This window comes from Oncorhynchus clarkii, chromosome 9 (genome assembly GCF_045791955.1).
Source record: "Oncorhynchus clarkii lewisi isolate Uvic-CL-2024 chromosome 9, UVic_Ocla_1.0, whole genome shotgun sequence".
NCBI lineage: Eukaryota > Metazoa > Chordata > Actinopteri > Salmoniformes > Salmonidae > Oncorhynchus > Oncorhynchus clarkii.
The window spans coordinates 76,538,102-76,558,388 of NC_092155.1; the positions used below are offsets into that span (position 1 = coordinate 76,538,102).

Consider the following 20,287-nt stretch of genomic DNA (forward strand, 5'->3'; position numbering starts at 1 on the left):
AGAGAGGAGAGGAGAGGAGAGGAGAAGAGAGAGAAAAGAGGGGAGGAGAGGGAAAGAGAGGAGAGGAGAGGAGAGGGGAGGAGAAGAGAGGGAGGAGAGGGGAGGGGGAGATGTATGCATAACGGTGATTGAATGTGATCACATTGAGCTAGTTTTCCTACTTAAAGAGTGTGAAAAAGCCTTTGATTTGTTCAAATGTAAAGTCAGTTTGTTCTCTGCTGCTGCTGTGGTCTGCTGGTCCAAGTCAATCCAAGCCTCAAACCGTCTTGTTGACAATCTTCGATTCAGTTCCTCTCAGTTCATACAATGTGATAAAAACCTCACACACAGCCGACTCCTGCTTTCAATTCAAAAGGGAACAGAGTTACAAGGTTAACTTCTGACAGCAACAATAAGAAGCAATGGGATCATGCTGTGGGTATATCATTATAACAAGGCTTCCTGTTACATAAGAAGTGGTGGATCTATTTTAAAACCTGTGTTACCAAGCAGGCCAAAATCCCCTGATCAACCAACCGATAGATAGATATATAGAGAGGTTGAAAGCCTTACGAAAGGTGTCAGACTAAATATTCAGACACTGGAAGTAGGTCTTTGGTCTCACTGTGCTGCATCGTCAACACTGACAGATCAGTTCTTCCAGATTCTGGTCCAGAAAACCAGAAACCTGCAGTGGCTTCCAATCTATAACGTGAAAATATCCTGCAGTGGCTTCCCTCTCCTCTATTTTCCTCTCCTCCCCTCTCTTCTCCTCTTTTCCCATCTCTTCTCCTCTTCTCCCCTCTCTTCTCCTCTCCTCTCTTCTCCTCTTTTCCCATCTCTTCTCCTCTTCTCCCCTCTCTTCTCCTCTCCTTGACCTCTCTTCTCCACTCTTCTCCTCCCCTCCCTCTCTTTTCAGCTCCTCTCCTCCCCCTCTCCTCTCCCCCTCTCCTCCCTCTCCCTCTCCTCCAGTCCCCCTTTCCTCCACCTCTCCTCCCTACCTTTCCCCCTTCTCTCTCCTCCCCTCTCCTTCCTCCCTTCTCTCCCCCTCTCCTTCCTCCCTCCTCTCCTCCTCTCCTTCCTCCCTCATCTCCCCCTCTCTTTCCTCCCTTCTCTCCTCCTCACCTTCCTCCCTCCTCTCCTCCTCACCTTCCTCCCTCCTCTCCCCCTCTCCTTCCTCCCTCCTCTCCACCGCTTCTTCCTCCCTCCTCTCCCCCTCTCCTTCCTCCCTCCTCTCCCACTCTCCTTCCTCCCTCCTCTCCCCCTCTCCTTCCTCCCTCCTCTCCCCCTTTCCTTCCTCCCTCCTCTCCCCCTCTCCTTCCTCCCTTCTCTCCCCCTCTCCTTCCTCCCTCCTCTCCCAATCTCCTTCCTCCCTCCTCTCCCCCTCTCATTCCTCCCTCCTCTCCTCCCTCTCCTTCCTCCCTCCTCTCCCCCTCTCCTTCCTCCCTCCTCTCCTCCATCTCCTTCCTCCCTCCTCTCCCCCTCTCCTTCCTCCCTCCTCTCCCCCTTTCCTTCCTGCCTCCTCTCCTCCTCTCCTTCCTCCCTCCTCTCCCCCTCTCCTTCCTCCCTCCTCTCCCCCTCTCCTTCCTCCCTCCTCTCCACCGCTTCTTCCTCCCTCCTCTCCCCCTCTCCTTCCTCCCTTCTCTCCCCCTCTCCTTCCTGCCTCCTCTCCCCCTCTCCTTCCTCCCTCCTCTCCCCCTCTCTTTCCTCCCTCCTCTCCCCCTCTCCTTCCTCCCTCCTCTCCCCCTCTCCTTCCTCCCTCCTCTCCCCCTCTCCTTCCTGCCTCCTCTCCCCCTCTCCTTCCTCCCTCCTCTCCCCCTCTCCTTCCTCCCTCCTCTCCTCCTCTCATTCCTCCCTCCTCTCCCCCTCTCCTTCCTCCCTCCTCTCCCCCTCTCCTTCCTGCCTCCTCTCCCCCTCTCCTTCCTCCCTCCTCTCCCCCTCTCCTTCCTCCCTCCTCTCCTCCTCTCATTCCTCCCTCCTCTCCCCCTCTCCTTCCTGCCTCCTCTCCTCCTCTCCTTCCTCCCTCCTCTCCCCCTTTCCTTTCTGCCTCCTCTCCTCCTCTCCTTCCTCCCTCCTCTCCCACTCTCCTTCCTCCCTCCTCCCCCCCTCTCCTTCCTCCCTCCTCTCCCCCTCTCCTTCCTGCCTCCTCTCCCCCTCTCCTTCCTCCCTCCTCTCCTCCTCTCATTCCTCCCTTCTCTCCCCCTCTCCTTCCTGCCTCCTCTCCCCCCTCCTTCCTCCCTCCTCTCCCCCTCTCCTTCCTCCCTCCTCTCCTCCTCTCATTCCTCCCTCCTCTCCCCCTCTCCTTCCTGCCTCCTCTCCTCCTCTCCTTCCTCCCTCCTCTCCCCCTCTCCTTCCTCCCTCCTCTCCCCCTCTCCTTCCTGCCTCCTCTCCTCCTCTCCTTCCTCCCTCCTCTCCCCCTCTCCTTCCTCCCTCCTCTCCTCCATCTCCTTCCTCCCTCCTCTCCCACTCTCCTTCCTCCCTCCTCTCCCCCTCTCCTTCCTCCCTCCTCTCCCCCTCTCTTTCCTCCCTCCTCTCCCCCTCTCCTTCCTCCCTCCTCCCCCCCTCTCCTTCCTGCCTCCTCTCCTCCTCTCCTTCCTCCCTCCTCTCCCCCTCTCCTTCCTCCCTCCTCCCCCCCTCTCCTTCCTGCCTCCTCTCCTCCTCTCCTTCCTCCCTCCTCTCCTCCCTCTCCTTCCTCCCTCCTCTCCTCCTCTCCTTCCTCCCTCCTCTCCTCCCTCTCCTTCCTCCCTCCTCTCCTCCCTCTCCTTCCTCCCTCCTCTCCCCCTCTCCTTCCTGCCTCCTCTCCTCCCTCTCCTTCCTCCCTCCTCTCCCCCTCTCCTTCCTGCCTCCTCTCCCCCTTTCCTTCCTCCCTCCTCTCCTCCTCTCATTCCTCCCTTCTCTCCCCCTCTCCTTCCTGCCTCCTCTCCCCCTCCTTCCTCCCTCCTCTCCCCCTCTCCTTCCTCCCTCCTCTCCTCCTCTCATTCCTCCCTCCTCTCCCCCTCTCCTTCCTGCCTCCTCTCCTCCTCTCCTTCCTCCCTCCTCTCCCCCTCTCCTTCCTCCCTCCTCTCCCCCTCTCCTTCCTGCCTCCTCTCCTCCTCTCCTTCCTCCCTCCTCTCCCCCTCTCCTTCCTCCCTCCTCTCCTCCATCTCCTTCCTCCCTCCTCTCCCACTCTCCTTCCTCCCTCCTCTCCCCCTCTCCTTCCTCCCTCCTCTCCCCCTCTCTTTCCTCCCTCCTCTCCCACTCTCCTTCCTCCCTCCTCCCCCCTCTCCTTCCTCCCTCCTCTCCCCCTCTCCTTCCTCCCTCCTCTCCTCCTCTCATTCCTCCCTCCTCTCCCCCTCTCCTTCCTCCCTCCTCTCCTCCATCTCCTTCCTCCCTCCTCTCCTCCCTCTCCTTCCTCCCTCCTCTCCCCCTCTCCTTCCTCCCTCCTCTCCTCCATCTCCTTCCTCCCTCCTCTCCCCCTCTCCTTCCTCCCTCCTCTCCCCCTCTCCTTCCTGCCTCCTCTCCTCCTCTCCTTCCTCCCTCCTCTCCTCCTCTCCTTCCTCCCTCCTCTCCTCCTCTCCTTCCTCCCTCCTCTCCTCCCTCTCCTTCCTCCCTCCTCTCCTCCCTCTCCTTCCTGCCTCCTCTCCCCCTCCTTCCTCCCTCCTCTCCCCCTCTCCTTCCTCCCTCCTCTCCTCCTCTCATTCCTCCCTCCTCTCCCCCTCTCCTTCCTGCCTCCTCTCCTCCTCTCCTTCCTCCCTCCTCTCCCCCTCTCCTTCCTCCCTCCTCTCCCCCTCTCCTTCCTGCCTCCTCTCCTCCTCTCCTTCCTCCCTCCTCTCCCCCTCTCCTTCCTCCCTCCTCTCCTCCATCTCCTTCCTCCCTCCTCTCCCACTCTCCTTCCTCCCTCCTCTCCCCCTCTCCTTCCTCCCTCCTCTCCCCCTCTCTTTCCTCCCTCCTCTCCCACTCTCCTTCCTCCCTCCTCCCCCCTCTCCTTCCTCCCTCCTCTCCCCCTCTCCTTCCTCCCTCCTCTCCTCCTCTCATTCCTCCCTCCTCTCCCCCTCTCCTTCCTCCCTCCTCTCCTCCATCATCTTCTACAAAGAGAATATTTAATGTCTGCTCTGCATCCCTTTTTGTTGTTGAGAGTATCTAAATGAGTCTCGTCTCTACAGTTCTGTGTTTCAAGCTTAGGAATCGGACTCCTCTACCCCTCTCCTTCCTCCCTCCTCTCCCCCTCTCCTTCCTCCCTCCTCTCCCCCTCTCCTTCCTCCCTCCTCTACCCCTCTCCTTCCTCCCTCCTCCCCCCATCTCCTTCCTCCCTCCTCTCCCCCTCTCCTTCCTCCCTCCTCTCCTCCTCTCATTCCTCCCTCCTCTCCCCCTCTCCTTCCTCCCTCCTCTCCTCCATCTCCTTCCTCCCTCCTCTCCTCCCTCTCCTTCCTCCCTCCTCTCCCCCTCTCCTTCCTCCCTCCTCTCCTCCATCTCCTTCCTCCCTCCTCTCCCCCTCTCCTTCCTCCCTCCTCTCCCCCTCTCCTTCCTGCCTCCTCTCCTCCTCTCCTTCCTCCCTCCTCTCCTCCTCTCCTTCCTCCCTCCTCTCCTCCTCTCCTTCCTCCCTCCTCTCCTCCCTCTCCTTCCTGCCTCCTCTCCTCCTCTCCTTCCTCCCTCCTCTCCCCCTTTCCTTTCTGCCTCCTCTCCTCCTCTCCTTCCTCCCTCCTCTCCCACTCTCCTTCCTCCCTCCTCCCCCCTCTCCTTCCTCCCTCCTCTCCCACTCTCCTTCCTCCCTCCTCTCCCCCTCTCCTTCCTGCCTCCTCTCCTCCTCTCCTTCCTCCCTCCTCTCCTCCTCTCCTTCCTCCCTCCTCTCCTCCTCTCCTTCCTCCCTCCTCTCCTCCCTCTCCTTCCTGCCTCCTCTCCTCCTCTCCTTCCTCCCTCCTCTCCCCCTTTCCTTTCTGCCTCCTCTCCTCCTCTCCTTCCTCCCTCCTCTCCCCCTCTCCTTCCTCCCTCCTCTCCTCCATCTCCTTCCTCCCTCCTCTCCCACTCTCCTTCCTCCCTCCTCTCCCCCTCTCCTTCCTCCCTCCTCTCCCCCTCTCCTTCCTCCCTCCTCTCCTCCTCTCATTCCTCCCTCCTCTCCCCCTCTCCTTCCTCCCTCCTCTCCTCCATCTCCTTCCTCCCTCCTCTCCTCCCTCTCCTTCCTCCCTCCTCTCCCCCTCTCCTTCCTCCCTCCTCTCCTCCATCTCCTTCCTCCCTCCTCTCCCCCTCTCCTTCCTCCCTCCTCTCCCCCTCTCCTTCCTGCCTCCTCTCCTCCTCTCCTTCCTCCCTCCTCTCCTCCTCTCCTTCCTCCCTCCTCTCCTCCTCTCCTTCCTCCCTCCTCTCCTCCCTCTCCTTCCTGCCTCCTCTCCTCCTCTCCTTCCTCCCTCCTCTCCCCCTTTCCTTTCTGCCTCCTCTCCTCCTCTCCTTCCTCCCTCCTCTCCCACTCTCCTTCCTCCCTCCTCCCCCCCTCTCCTTCCTCCCTCCTCTCCTCCTCTCCTTCCTCCCTCCTCTCCCCCCTCTCCTTCCTCCCTCCTCTCCCCCTCTCCTTCCTCCCTCCTCTCCTCCCTCTCCTTCCTGCCTCCTCTCCTCCTCTCCTTCCTCCCTCCTCTCCCCCTTTCCTTTCTGCCTCCTCTCCTCCTCTCCTTCCTCCCTCCTCTCCCACTCTCCTTCCTCCCTCCTCCCCCTCTCCTTCCTCCCTCCTCTCCCCCTCTCCTTCCTGCCTCCTCTCCCCCTCTCCTTCCTCCCTCCTCTCCTCCTCTCATTCCTCCCTTCTCTCCCCCTCTCCTTCCTGCCTCCTCTCCCCCTCCTTCCTCCCTCCTCTCCCCCTCTCCTTCCTCCCTCCTCTCCTCCTCTCATTCCTCCCTCCTCTCCCCCTCTCCTTCCTGCCTCCTCTCCTCCTCTCCTTCCTCCCTCCTCTCCCCCTCTCCTTCCTCCCTCCTCTCCCCCTCTCCTTCCTGCCTCCTCTCCTCCTCTCCTTCCTCCCTCCTCTCCCCCTCTCCTTCCTCCCTCCTCTCCTCCATCTCCTTCCTCCCTCCTCTCCCACTCTCCTTCCTCCCTCCTCTCCCCCTCTCCTTCCTCCCTCCTCTCCCCCTCTCTTTCCTCCCTCCTCTCCCCCTCTCCTTCCTCCCTCCTCCCCCCCTCTCCTTCCTGCCTCCTCTCCTCCTCTCCTTCCTCCCTCCTCTCCCCCTCTCCTTCCTCCCTCCTCCCCCCCTCTCCTTCCTGCCTCCTCTCCTCCTCTCCTTCCTCCCTCCTCTCCTCCCTCTCCTTCCTCCCTCCTCTCCTCCTCTCCTTCCTCCCTCCTCTCCTCCCTCTCCTTCCTCCCTCCTCTCCTCCCTCTCCTTCCTCCCTCCTCTCCCCCTCTCCTTCCTGCCTCCTCTCCTCCCTCTCCTTCCTCCCTCCTCTCCCCCTCTCCTTCCTGCCTCCTCTCCCCCTCTCCTTCCTCCCTCCTCTCCTCCTCTCATTCCTCCCTTCTCTCCCCCTCTCCTTCCTGCCTCCTCTCCCCCCTCCTTCCTCCCTCCTCTCCCCCTCTCCTTCCTCCCTCCTCTCCTCCTCTCATTCCTCCCTCCTCTCCCCCTCTCCTTCCTGCCTCCTCTCCTCCTCTCCTTCCTGCCTCCTCTCCCCCTCTCCTTCCTCCCTCCTCTCCCCCTCTCCTTCCGGCCTCCTCTCCTCCTCTCCTTCCTCCCTCCTCTCCCCCTCTCCTTCCTCCCTCCTCTCCTCCATCTCCTTCCTCCCTCCTCTCCCACTCTCCTTCCTCCCTCCTCTCCCCCTCTCCTTCCTCCCTCCTCTCCCCCTCTCTTTCCTCCCTCCTCTCCCACTCTCCTTCCTCCCTCCTCCCCCCCTCTCCTTCCTCCCTCCTCTCCCCCTCTCCTTCCTCCCTCCTCTCCTCCTCTCATTCCTCCCTCCTCTCCCCCTCTCCTTCCTCCCTCCTCTCCTCCATCTCCTTCCTCCCTCCTCTCCTCCCTCTCCTTCCTCCCTCCTCTCCCCCTCTCCTTCCTCCCTCCTCTCCTCCATCTCCTTCCTCCCTCCTCTCCCCCTCTCCTTCCTCCCTCCTCTCCCCCTCTCCTTCCTGCCTCCTCTCCTCCTCTCCTTCCTCCCTCCTCTCCTCCTCTCCTTCCTCCCTCCTCTCCTCCTCTCCTTCCTCCCTCCTCTCCTCCCTCTCCTTCCTCCCTCCTCTCCTCCCTCTCCTTCCTGCCTCCTCTCCCCCCTCCTTCCTCCCTCCTCTCCCCCTCTCCTTCCTCCCTCCTCTCCTCCTCTCATTCCTCCCTCCTCTCCCCCTCTCCTTCCTGCCTCCTCTCCTCCTCTCCTTCCTCCCTCCTCTCCCCCTCTCCTTCCTCCCTCCTCTCCCCCTCTCCTTCCTGCCTCCTCTCCTCCTCTCCTTCCTCCCTCCTCTCCCCCTCTCCTTCCTCCCTCCTCTCCTCCATCTCCTTCCTCCCTCCTCTCCCACTCTCCTTCCTCCCTCCTCTCCCCCTCTCCTTCCTCCCTCCTCTCCCCCTCTCTTTCCTCCCTCCTCTCCCACTCTCCTTCCTCCCTCCTCCCCCCCTCTCCTTCCTCCCTCCTCTCCCCCTCTCCTTCCTCCCTCCTCTCCTCCTCTCATTCCTCCCTCCTCTCCCCCTCTCCTTCCTCCCTCCTCTCCTCCATCTCCTTCCTCCCTCCTCTCCTCCCTCTCCTTCCTCCCTCCTCTCCCCCTCTCCTTCCTCCCTCCTCTCCTCCATCTCCTTCCTCCCTCCTCTCCCCCTCTCCTTCCTCCCTCCTCTCCCCCTCTCCTTCCTGCCTCCTCTCCTCCTCTCCTTCCTCCCTCCTCTCCTCCTCTCCTTCCTCCCTCCTCTCCTCCTCTCCTTCCTCCCTCCTCTCCTCCCTCTCCTTCCTCCCTCCTCTCCTCCCTCTCCTTCCTGCCTCCTCTCCCCCCTCCTTCCTCCCTCCTCTCCCCCTCTCCTTCCTCCCTCCTCTCCTCCTCTCATTCCTCCCTCCTCTCCCCCTCTCCTTCCTGCCTCCTCTCCTCCTCTCCTTCCTCCCTCCTCTCCCCCTCTCCTTCCTCCCTCCTCTCCCCCTCTCCTTCCTGCCTCCTCTCCTCCTCTCCTTCCTCCCTCCTCTCCCCCTCTCCTTCCTCCCTCCTCTCCTCCATCTCCTTCCTCCCTCCTCTCCCACTCTCCTTCCTCCCTCCTCTCCCCCTCTCCTTCCTCCCTCCTCTCCCCCTCTCTTTCCTCCCTCCTCTCCCACTCTCCTTCCTCCCTCCTCTCCTCCTCTCCTTCCTCCCTCCTCTCCTCCTCTCCTTCCTCCCTCCTCTCCTCCCTCTCCTTCCTCCCTCCTCTCCTCCCTCTCCTTCCTGCCTCCTCTCCCCCCTCCTTCCTCCCTCCTCTCCCCCTCTCCTTCCTCCCTCCTCTCCTCCTCTCATTCCTCCCTCCTCTCCCCCTCTCCTTCCTGCCTCCTCTCCTCCTCTCCTTCCTCCCTCCTCTCCCCCTCTCCTTCCTCCCTCCTCTCCCCCTCTCCTTCCTGCCTCCTCTCCTCCTCTCCTTCCTCCCTCCTCTCCCCCTCTCCTTCCTCCCTCCTCTCCTCCATCTCCTTCCTCCCTCCTCTCCCACTCTCCTTCCTCCCTCCTCTCCCCCTCTCCTTCCTCCCTCCTCTCCCCCTCTCTTTCCTCCCTCCTCTCCCACTCTCCTTCCTCCCTCCTCCCCCCCTCTCCTTCCTCCCTCCTCTCCCCCTCTCCTTCCTCCCTCCTCTCCTCCTCTCATTCCTCCCTCCTCTCCCCCTCTCCTTCCTCCCTCCTCTCCTCCATCTCCTTCCTCCCTCCTCTCCTCCCTCTCCTTCCTCCCTCCTCTCCCCCTCTCCTTCCTCCCTCCTCTCCTCCATCTCCTTCCTCCCTCCTCTCCTCCTCTCCTTCCTCCCTCCTCTCCCACTCTCCTTTCTGCCTCCTCTCCCCCTCTCCTTCCTCCCTCCTCCCCCCCTCTCCTTCCTCCCTCCTCCCCCCCTCTCCTTCCTCCCTCCTCTCCCCCTCTCCTTCCTGCCTCCTCTCCACCACTTCTTCACATTTTGAAGATTTTCAGAGAGTCTCTTCTACAAAGAGAATATTTAATGTCTGCTCTGCATCCCTTTTTGTTGTTGAGAGTATCTAAATGAGTCTCGTCTCGTCTCTACACAGCCTGACTACGTACACACTGCACTGGGCGAAAAGGGATGTCTTCATCTATATATTTCCAGATAGCTGACATTTTATTAAATATAAGGAGTAGACATGCTCCAGATACTCATGTCCTTAATTTCATATGCGGAGCTAGGATATTCTCTGTAATGGGACAGTGTCTACACGCATCCAATCCAGACCTCGGACCCCTGCTACTCTATTGCTCAACTCTATTTGATGTGTTCTCTGTCTCTTGGAAGCAGCATGGGAAATGGTCCAGGAACAAAGGACAATGCCCAAGGACTAGTCAGCCCTTCCCTCTCTGAGGGGCCAAAATGCATCTCTCTGTTACAGTATCCAGAGGACTGACTATTGTGATAGAATAAGGTAGTATTCCTGTCTGGTATTGATCTGAAACGTGTTCACTGAGGACATAACGCTGACGCTATCTATAGTGACGGTCAGTGACGGTCAGTGACGTCTATGATGAGAGAGGACTATTTGTTTCTTCTGTTCTTCTGTTGCTTTTATTTCTATTGCAGCCATATTGAATGACTGTCCTTCATAATCCATTCAGCTCAATGTAACAGCGTTCGGTTTAGGCTATTTACATGATACTCAAAATGTTGTCCCTATACCCATCACGAGGTTGCTAAAATCTAGCCTATGAATGAAAGTTTATAACGTAGGTTTGAGAGAAAACATTTGAGGTGACAGAAAGTGACACATGGACAGACAGTGAGTGATACATTCATTTCCGCCTTGCAAACTCTTGTCTGCAACTAGGTGATATAGGGTGTAACCATTAGTCCAACAGTTGCAAACAAGAGTTTCTATTGGACAAAATTCAGTTTTTTTGTTGTTTTATCATCGTTTCATTTGCTTCCGTTTAAGAAACGTTTTTCAACAGAATTGCCGGAATGAATACACCCCTGAACACGCATGAACACAGTTCACTTTCATAGCAACCACGTTGTATTCCTTCTCGCATCTATGCACTCTCCTCCTCTCACTTTTTCCCTTTGTTTGTGGACTTCAATGAACAACACGTCAGCCTACATCATGACCAGGTGAAAAAACCTTTCCAAGCCAAACCACATCATAACCGCTACACACAGCTTACATCATGACCAGGTGGGAATAACCTGTCCAAACCACATCATAACCACTACACACAGCCTACATCATGACCAGGTGGGAATAACCTGTCCAAACCATATAATAACCACTACACACAGCCTACATCATGACCAGGTGGGAATAACCTGTCCAAACCATATAATAACCACTACACACAGCCTACATCATGACCAGGTGGGAATAACCTGTCCAAACCACATCATAACCACTACACACAGCCTACATCATGACCAGGTGAGAATAACCTGTCCAAACCAAACCTTATAATAACCGCTACACACAGCTTACATCGTTGTCACCATATTAACTAAAGTAACGTCCTAGTAAAGTAAAGTCATAGTCAACATACCCGCTACAATCATATAATAACGTTACAGTTGTATAGTCAGTAAGCAGTTAGACCGGCGAGCCTCAGTGGCAATACATTACTCAAACCAAAAGCTTACCTTGACTCAGAAGAGTCCCAGTGTTGTGTTGAATAGTCATAGCCAGCTAGCTAACATAGCATCCCTCTGTTCAAGCCTGGTGTTTGAGTAGCTAAACTAGCTAGCTGCATTTGCTGGTTAAGTAAGTGAAACTGGAAGGGAAAAGATTGAGAAATCTCTCTCTCTCTCTCTCTCTTGATTCTCCTTCCTTTTTGAAGAAACTCATTTGGTGAAAACTGTGTAAATCTATGGAAGGGGGTGAGATCCAACCGAGCCTCCTAGGTTTTGTATTGATGCGCTTTGGAAATAGCGACTTGGAAAAAATATGACAGTGTTGGACTTTCCGTAGCCTACTACTTTTGTAGCCTACTACTGAATATGGTGTCAATGCAAACTCAGATACGTCACCTTCGTGTGAAGAAGCACCATCAACGCCTGAACAGGTCAAATCATTTGGGAGCTGGGAGCTGGACATATGTTGGGAGATGGACATATGTTGGGAGCTGGGAGCTGGACATATGTTGGGAGCTGGGAGCTGGACATATGTTGGGAGCTGGGAGCTGGACATATGTTGGGAGCTGGGAGCTGGACATATATTGGGAACTGGACATATGTTGTGAGCTGGGAGCTGGACATATGTTGGGAACTGGACATATGTTGGGAACTGGACATATGTTGGGAGCTGGACATATGTTGGGAGCTGGACATATGTTGGGAGCTGGGAGCTGGACATATGTTGGGAGCTGGGAGCTGGACATATGTTGGGAGCTGGGAGCTGGACATTTGTTTGTTATGGACAATGGGTAAAAATGGGTAATCAACGGCGATCCCTCACAGTCCTGTGAACCACTCCAAACTATCAATGCATAAATCATGAATCAAAAATTGTGTCGATATCGCAAGAAAATCTTGTAATTTCACATAACCATACCAGAAGTTAGCTACTCTACCTTCTTCATTCATGACGAGGAAACTAACTGGAACAAAGCCAAGTTGCCCGTTAGCTAGCTAGCACATTATCCAGTAATGCAAATAAAATATGCCTTGCTATTTTAAAATGTTAGCTGTCATCTTGAGGTTTAATAAGGGGGTAAAAATGTTTTTTTTCCTTGAAGGGAAGGCAATTTTGTTATTTGTTAGCTAGCCAGGCTAACGTTACCAGTTAACTTTTAACCCCACCCCCTTATCTGCTGGCCAAAATAGCCAGCATTCTTGCTTCTAGTGACTACGATACAAAAAACACCATCTAAAATGAACTACTCATTTTAACTTTGTTTATTTTTTTTTATCTGAACAGCTTCTCACTTCTTTGTTTCTCCAGTTGTCAGTTCAACCACCCTCTGTTTATACACTCATTTTTAGTGGTGGGGAGTCGACTCCAAAAAATACATTCCTCGTCAACTCCCGGTGTCGGTTCGCATTTCTGTGTATCAAGCTTAGAATCCGCTAGGAATCGGACTCCTCTACCCCAGTTCTGTGTATCAAGCTTAGACTCCGCTAGGAATCGGACTCCTCTACCCCAGTTCTGTGTTTCAAGCTTAGACTCCGCTAGGAATCGGACTCCTCTGCCCCAGTTCTGTGTATCAAGCTTAGACTCCGCTAGGAATCTGACTCCTCTACCCCAGTTCTGTGTATCAAGCTTAGACTCCGCTAGGAATCGGACTCCTCTACCCCAGTTCTGTGTTTCAAGCTTAGGAATCGGACTCCTCTACCCCATTTCTGTGTATCAAGCTTAGACTCCGCTAGGAATCGGACTCCTCTACCCCATTTCTGTGTATCAAGCTTAGACTCCGCTAGGAATCGGACTCCTCTACCCCATTTCTGTGTATCAAGCTTAGACTCCGCTACGAATCGGAATCCTCTACCCCATTTCTGTGTATCAAGCTTAGACTCCGCTAGGAATCGGACTCCTCTACCCCAGTTCTGTGTATCAAGCTTAGACTCCGCTAGGAATCGGACTCCTCTACCCCATTTCTGTGTATCAAGCTTAGACTCCGCTAGGAATCGGACTCCTCTACCCCATTTCTGTGTATCAAGCTTAGACTCCGCTAGGAATCGGACTCCTCTACCCCATTTCTGTGTATCAAGCTTAGACTCCGCTAGGAATCGGACTCCTCTACCCCATTTCTGTGTATCAAGCTTAGACTCCGCTAGGAATCGGACTCCTCTACCCCAGTTCTGTGTATCAAGCTTAGACTCCGCTAGGAATCGGACTCCTCTACCCCAGTTCTGTGTATCAAGCTTAGACTCCGCTAGGAATCTGACTCCTCTACCCCAGTTCTGTGTATCAAGCTTAGACTCCGCTAGGAATCTGACTCCTCTACCCCAGTTCTGTGTATCAAGCTTAGACTCCGCTAGGAATCTGACTCCTCTACCCCAGTTCTGTGTATCAAGCTTAGACTCCGCTAGGAATCGGACTCCTTTACCCCAGTTCTATGTTTCAAGCTTAGGAATCGGACTCCTCTACCCCAGTTCTGTGTATCAAGCTTAGACTCCGCTAGGAATCGGACTCCTCTACCCCATTTCTGTGTATCAAGCTTAGACTCCGCTAGGAATCGGACTCCTCTACCCCATTTCTGTGTATCAAGCTTAGACTCCGCTAGGAATCGGACTCGTCTACCCCATTTCTGTGTATCAAGCTTAGACTCCGCTAGGAATCGGACTCCTTTACCCCAGTTCTATGTTTCAAGCTTAGGAATCTGACTCCTCTACCCCATTTCTGTGTATCAAGCTTAGACTCCGCTAGGAATCGGACTCCTTTACCCCAGTTCTATGTTTCAAGCTTAGGAATCGGACTCGTCTACCCCATTTCTGTGTATCAAGCTTAGACTCCGCTAGGAATCGGACTCCTCTACCCCAGTTCTGTGTATCAAGCTTAGACTCCGCTAGGAATCGGACTCCTCTACCCCATTTCTGTGTATCAAGCTTAGACTCCGCTAGGAATCGGACTCCTCTACCCCATTTCTGTGTATCAAGCTTAGACTCCGCTAGGAATCGGACTCCTCTACCCCATTTCTGTGTATCAAGCTTAGACTCCGCTAGGAATCGGACTCCTCTACCCCAGTTCTGTGTATCAAGCTTAGACTCCGCTAGGAATCAGACTCCTCTACCCCAGTTCTGTGTATCAAGCTTAGACTCCGCTAGGAATCGGATTCCTCTACCCCATTTCTGTGTATCAAGCTTAGACTCCGCTAGGAATCGGACTCCTCTACCCCAGTTCTGTGTATCAAGCTTAGACTCCGCTAGGAATCGGACTCCTCTACCCCATTTCTGTGTATCAAGCTTAGACTCCGCTAGGAATCGGACTCCTCTACCCCAGTTCTGTGTATCAAGCTTAGACTCCGCTAGGAATCGGACTCCTCTACCCCTAAGATTCAGTATTTTTTCAACAGAGGAAACAATTTGCCGTAGTCTACTTCGAGAACACAAACTCTCCAATCTTTCACAGCGAAGAAAGAGTGAGTTAGTGAAGGAGAGAGAGATGTGTGGTTTCAGTAGTGGCAAGGGGTTTTACTGTGAATAAGTATTGAGGGTGACAAGGGGAGACCATGATGATCCTATTAAGAGTATTTCTCCTAATGAAGGGCTTTTTCATTGACTCATAGATGACACCTGTTTAAAAAAAGTACATTGATTTATATTGGATTCTCTACTGAACCGTCTTTCTCCCTCTTTCTCATAGTGAAATCAAATGTTCAGCAACCAGGTAGAGCAAAGACATCAAACAGTGAGGAGGACGAGAGAGAAGACAGAAAAGAGAGGAGAGAGAAGAGAGGAGAGAGAAGAGAGGAGAGAGAAGGAAGAGAGAAGAGAGAAAAGAGGAGAGAGAAGAGAGAAAAGAGAGGAGAGAGAAGGAAGAGAGGAGAGAGAAGAGAGAAAAGAGAGGAGAGAGAAGAGAGAGGGAGGAGAGGAGAGAGAAAAGAGAGGAGAGAGAAGGAAGAGAGAAGAGAGAAAAGAGAGTAGAGAGAAGAGAGAAGGAAGAGAGGAGAAAGAATAGAGAAGGAAGAGAGGAGAGAGGAAGAGAGGAGGAAGAGAGATAAGAGAGGGGAGAGATGGAAGAGAGGAGGAAGAGAGGTGGAGAGACAGTAGAGACAGTGGAGACAGTGGAGTAGCAGTGGGGACAGTGGAGACAGTGGAGTAGCAATGGAGACAGTGGAGTAGCAGTGGAGACAGTGTAGACAGTGGAGACAGTGGAGAAGCAGTGGAGACAGTGGAGTAGCAGTGGAGACAGTGGAGACAGTGGAGAAGCAATGGAGACAGTGGAGTAGCAGTGGAGACAGTGGAGTAGCAGTGGAGACAGTGGAGACAGTGGAGTAGCAGTGGGGTAGCGGTGGAGACAGTGGAGTAGCAGTGGAGACAGTGGAGTAGCAGTGGGGACAGTAGAGACAGTGGAGTAGCAGTGGGGACAGTAGAGACAGTGGAGTAGCAGTGGAGACAGTGGAGACAGTGGAGTAGCAGTGGGGACAGTAGAACCATTGGAGTGGCAGGGGAGACAGTGGAGACAGTGGAGTAGCAGTGGAGACAGTAGAGAAAGTGGGGTAGCGGTGGAGACAGTGGAGTAGCAGTGGGGACAGTGGAGACAGTGGAGTAGCAGTGGAGACAGTGAGACAGTGGAGTAGCAGTGGAGACATTGGAGACAGTGGTGTAGCAGTGGGGACAGTGGAGACAGTGTGGTAGCAGTGGAGACAGTTGAGACAGTGGAGTAGCAGTGGAGGCAGTGGAGACAGTGGAGTAGCAGTGGGCACAGTGGAGACAGTGGAGTAGCAGTGGAGACAGTGGAGACAGTGGAGTTGCAGTGGGGACAGTGGAGGCAGTGGAGTAGCAGTGGAGACAGTGGTGTAGCAGTGGGGACAGTGGAGTAGCAGTGGAGACAGTAAAGAAAGTGGGATAGTGGTAGAGACAGTGGAGATAGTGGAGTAGCAGTGGAGACAGTGGAGAAAGTGGGGTAGCGGTGGAGACAGTGGAGAAAGTGGGGTAGCGGTGGAGACAGTGGAGTAGCAGTGGAGAGAGTGGAGTAGCAGTGGAGGTAGTGGATTAGCAGTGGAGACAGTGGAGTAGCAGTGGAGGGAGTGGAGTAGCAGTGGAGACAGTGGGGTAGCAGTGGAGACAGTGGAGTAGCAGTGGAGGGAGTGACGATAGTAGCGACAGTGGAGTGACAGTGGAAACAATGGAGTAGCAGTGGAGTAGCAGTGGAGACAATGGAGTAGCAGGGGAGACAGTGGAGTAGCAGTGGAGACAGTGGGGTAGCAGTGGATTAGCAGTGGGGACAGTGGAGACAGTAGAGTAGCAGTGGAGAGAGTGGAGTAGCAGTGGAGGGAGTGACGATAGTAGCGACAGTGGAGTGACAGTGGAGACAGTGGAGAAGCAGTGGAGACAGTGGAGTAGCAGTGGAGACAGTGGAGTAGCAGTGGAGACAGTGGACTAGCAGTGGACACAATGGAGTAGCAGTGGAGACAGTGGAGTAACAGTGGAGACAGTGGAGTAGCAGTGGAGACAGTGGGGTAGCAGTGGAGTAGCAGTGGAGACAGTGGAGTAGCAGTGGAGGGAGTGACGATAGTAGCGACAGTGGATTAGCAGTGGAGACAATGGAGTAGCAGTGGAGACAGTGGGGTAGCAGTGGAGTAGCAGTGGAGACAGTGGAGTAGCAGTGGAGGGAGTGACGATAGTAGCGACAGTGGATTAGCAGTGGAGACAATGGAGTAGCAGTGGAGACAATGGAGTAGCAGTGGAGACAGTGGAGAAGCAGTGGAGACAGTGGAGTAGCAGTGGAGACAGTGGAGTAGCAGTGGAGACAGTGGAGTAGCAGTGGAGACAGTGGAGTAGCAGTGGGGACAGTGGAGTAGCAGTGGAGACAGTGGAGACATTGGATTGCAATGAGTGACTGCAGTGGTTGGCTTTAACCCAGCTCTCTGTGTCTCCATGGAGGCCAGCCCTGGTGCGCGTGTGTGTGTGTGTTTGTGTGTGGTAGCTGCAGCATTATGATGTAGTTGGAATATTATCAGACAACTTGCTGCATGATGGTCTCAGTTTAGACCTTTCTATTGTTGCCTCCAGACAGACATACCATCCACAGGTCCAATTCCTTTATCTCCAATCAATTTCTCTATCTCCAAGCTTCATCATTCTCATTCTTCTCCATACAAGTCAAGTTTAAATGCATTCCTGGTAGTTTACTGGTTAACTGCTAGACAGATTCCTTGGATGTGTCCCAAAAGGCTCCCTATTGACTATATAGTGCCCTGCTTTTCACCAGACCCATAGACCTTCTCTCTATGGTAACTATGTAGAGCAGTCACCCTAGCTGAGAGGACATCTACGGCACCTTGCAAAAGTATTAATCCCCCTTTGGCATTTTTCCTATTTTGTTGCTTTACAACCTGTAATTTAAATCGATTTTTATTTGGATTTCATGTTATGGACGTACACAAAATAGTCCAAACTAGTGAAATGAAAAAAATAACTTTTTTTAAAAATCAACTGAAAAGTGGTGCGTGCATATTTATTCACCCCTTTGCTATGAATAAATACAATCTGGTGCAACCAATTACTTTCAGAAATCACATAACTAGTTAAATAAAGTCCACATGTGTGCAATCTAAATGTCACATGATCTGTCACATGATCTCAGTATATATACACCTGTTCTGAAAGACGTCAGAGTTTGCAACACCATTAAGCAAGTGGTGCCATGAAGACCAAGGAGCTCTCCAAACAGGTCAAGGACAAAGTTGTGGAGAAGTACAGATCAGGGTTGGGTTCTAAAAAAATATCTGAAACTTTTAACATCCCACGGAGCACCATTAAATCCATTATTATTTCTTAGGGCTAGGCCCCTTTTTTCTAAATTTCCGCCTGAATGATGTGCCCAAAGTAAACTGCCTGTTGCTCAGGCCAGAAGCCAGGATATGCATGTAATTGGAACCATTGGAAAGAAAACACTTTGAAGTTCGTAGAAATGTTAAAATAATGTAGGAGCATATAACACGATATATATAGTAGGAGAAAATCAAAAGAAAAACCAACCTGAATATTTTTTGTTGAGAGAGACTATCCTCTTAGAATGGCAAGTATAAGGTCATATTGACAATTAGCTCCCTATATGCAATTCATATGACTTCCACAGGGTGTCAGAAGCTCGCTTTGATGTGGGACCCATTCTCAAACAATCGCATGGCATGTTTTTGCTGTAATAGCTATGGGAAAGACAGAACAGTTAGATTAACAAGGATTTAAGCTTTCAGCCGATAAAAGACAATTATAAATACCTAAATGTTTAATATTCAAAATTATTTTTGATTATTCATTTGAATTGCGCGTCCTCCAGGTTCACCGGAAGTTGTCCCGTTAGCGGGACACCTAGCCCTAAAAAAATGGAAAGAATTCGGCACGACAACAAACCTGCCAAGAGAGACGGACAGGAGGGACAGGCAAGGAAGGCAATAAGCAAATAGGCAGCAAAGACACCAAAGATAACCCTGAAGGAGCTGCACAGCTCCACAGCGAAGATTGGAGTATCTGTCCATAGGAACACTTTAGGCAGTTTTCCATTTGTTTTGTCTTATTTCTTGTTTGTTTCACAATAATAAATATTTGGCATCTTCAAAGTGTTGTGTAAATCAAACGATACAAACCCCACAAAATCCATTTGAAAAACAAAATAGGAAAAACGACAAAGGGGCTTTCACAAGCCAAAGTATAGTGATCTATTGTGATTTAATGATAATCTCTTGATGTAGAGTGATTTACAGCATCTCGTACAATCCCTGTAGTTTTCAGCCTTGCCTGAAGCCATGACAATCCATTAAATAGTGATTTACAACATCTCGTACAATCCCTGTAGTTTTCAGCCTTGCCTGAAGCCATGACAATCCATTAAATAGTGATTTACAGCATCTCGTACAATTCATGTAGTTTTCAGCCTTGCCTGAGCAATGGAACGCCATTAAATAGTGATTTACAGTATCTTGTATAATTGTTGTAGTTTTCAGCCTTGCCTGAAGCCATGACACCATCTAAATAGTGATTTACAGCATCTCGTGTAATTGCTGTATTTTTCAGCCTTGCCTGAAGCCATGACACTTCATTAAATTGGAGGAAGAAAGGTTCAACTGATTCTCTTTCATCTGTCCATACGATAATGTGTTAACAGACGCATGCACATACACACGCACGATCTCATGCACACACACATACACACACTCCCACAAGGCAGTGCTTCAAATACTGACGGTCAGATTGAATCATTCAGACAATGAGCATGGATACCACAGCAGGGCTGGGCAATCCACAGCAAAAGACTCCATATTTCATCTAAGAAATACACACATGCGCACACACACGCACGCACGCACGCACGCACGCACGCACACACACACACACACACACACACACACACACAGTGTCCTGCCAGCCGAGGAAAGGGTACCAACATCGACAGCAACAGACATCAATACACCCAGAGATGTGCGACAGCGTCTAGCTAGTGCTCCGCTGTCATTAAACATCCAATCCATTACACTGAGAACCAAACCATCCATCAGCCATTTCTGTAAAAGGCTCTATTTCGTAATTAAGATGAGCAAGTTGAGTTTGCTGAAGTGAACGCTGTATTTCGAAGCAGGCAGGTACGCATTGCTTAGAGAGTACTTACTGCAATACATGATAGTGTTTTTTTTTTAAGATAATGATTCAAAGAGAGAGAGTAAAGCTCCTTCATAAAGACACATCGCCTCTTGGATGGGCTCTCTCAGTCTCACATCAACATAGCGCCTACTTAGAGCCCCCACATAGAGGGAGAAAAGCTCCTTCATAAAGACACATTGCCTCTTGGATGGGCTCTCTCAGTCTCACATCAACATAGCGCCTACTTAGAGACCCCACATAGAGGGAGAAAAGCTCCTTCATAAAAACACATCGCCTCTTGGATGGGCTCTCTCAGTCTCACATCAACATAGCGCCTACTTAGAGCCCCCACATAGAGGGAGAAAAGCTCCTTCATAAAGACACATTGCCTCTTGGATGGGCTCTCTCAGTCTCACATCAACATAGCGCCTACTTAGAGACCCCACATAGAGGGAGAAAAGCTCCTTCATAAAAACACATCGCCTCTTGGATGGGCTCTCTCAGTCTCACATCAACATAGCGCCTACTTAGAGCCCCCACATAGAGGGAGAAAAGCTCCTTCATAAAGACACATTGCCTCTTGGATGGGCTCTCTCAGTCTCACATCAACATAGCGCCTACTTAGAGCCCCCACATAGAGGGAGAAAAGCTCCTTCATAAAAACACATCGCCTCTTGGATGGGCTCTCTCAGTCTCACATCAACATAGCGCCTACTTAGAGCCCCCACATAGAGGGAGAAAAGCTCCTTCATAAAGACACATTGCCTCTTGGATGGGCTCTCTCAGTCTCACATCAACATAGCGCCTACTTAGAGCCCCCACATAGAGGGAGAAAAGCTCCTTCATAAAGACACATCGCCTCTTGGATGGGCTCTCTCAGTCTCACATCAACATAGCGCCTACTTAGAGCCCCCACATAGAGGGAGAAAAGCTCCTTCATAAAGACACATTGCCTCTTGGATGGGCTCTCTCAGTCTCACATCAACATAGCGCCTACTTAGAGACCCCA

The 20,287-nt window shown here is 52.8% G+C and overlaps 1 protein-coding gene across 1 annotated transcript in view; it reads right to left on the bottom strand.

Moving 5' to 3' along the window:
- LOC139417430 (nociceptin receptor-like) overlaps positions 1 to 20,287 on the bottom strand; it is a 66,340-nt gene that overhangs the window by 15,506 nt on the left and 30,547 nt on the right. The window lies entirely within an intron of this gene.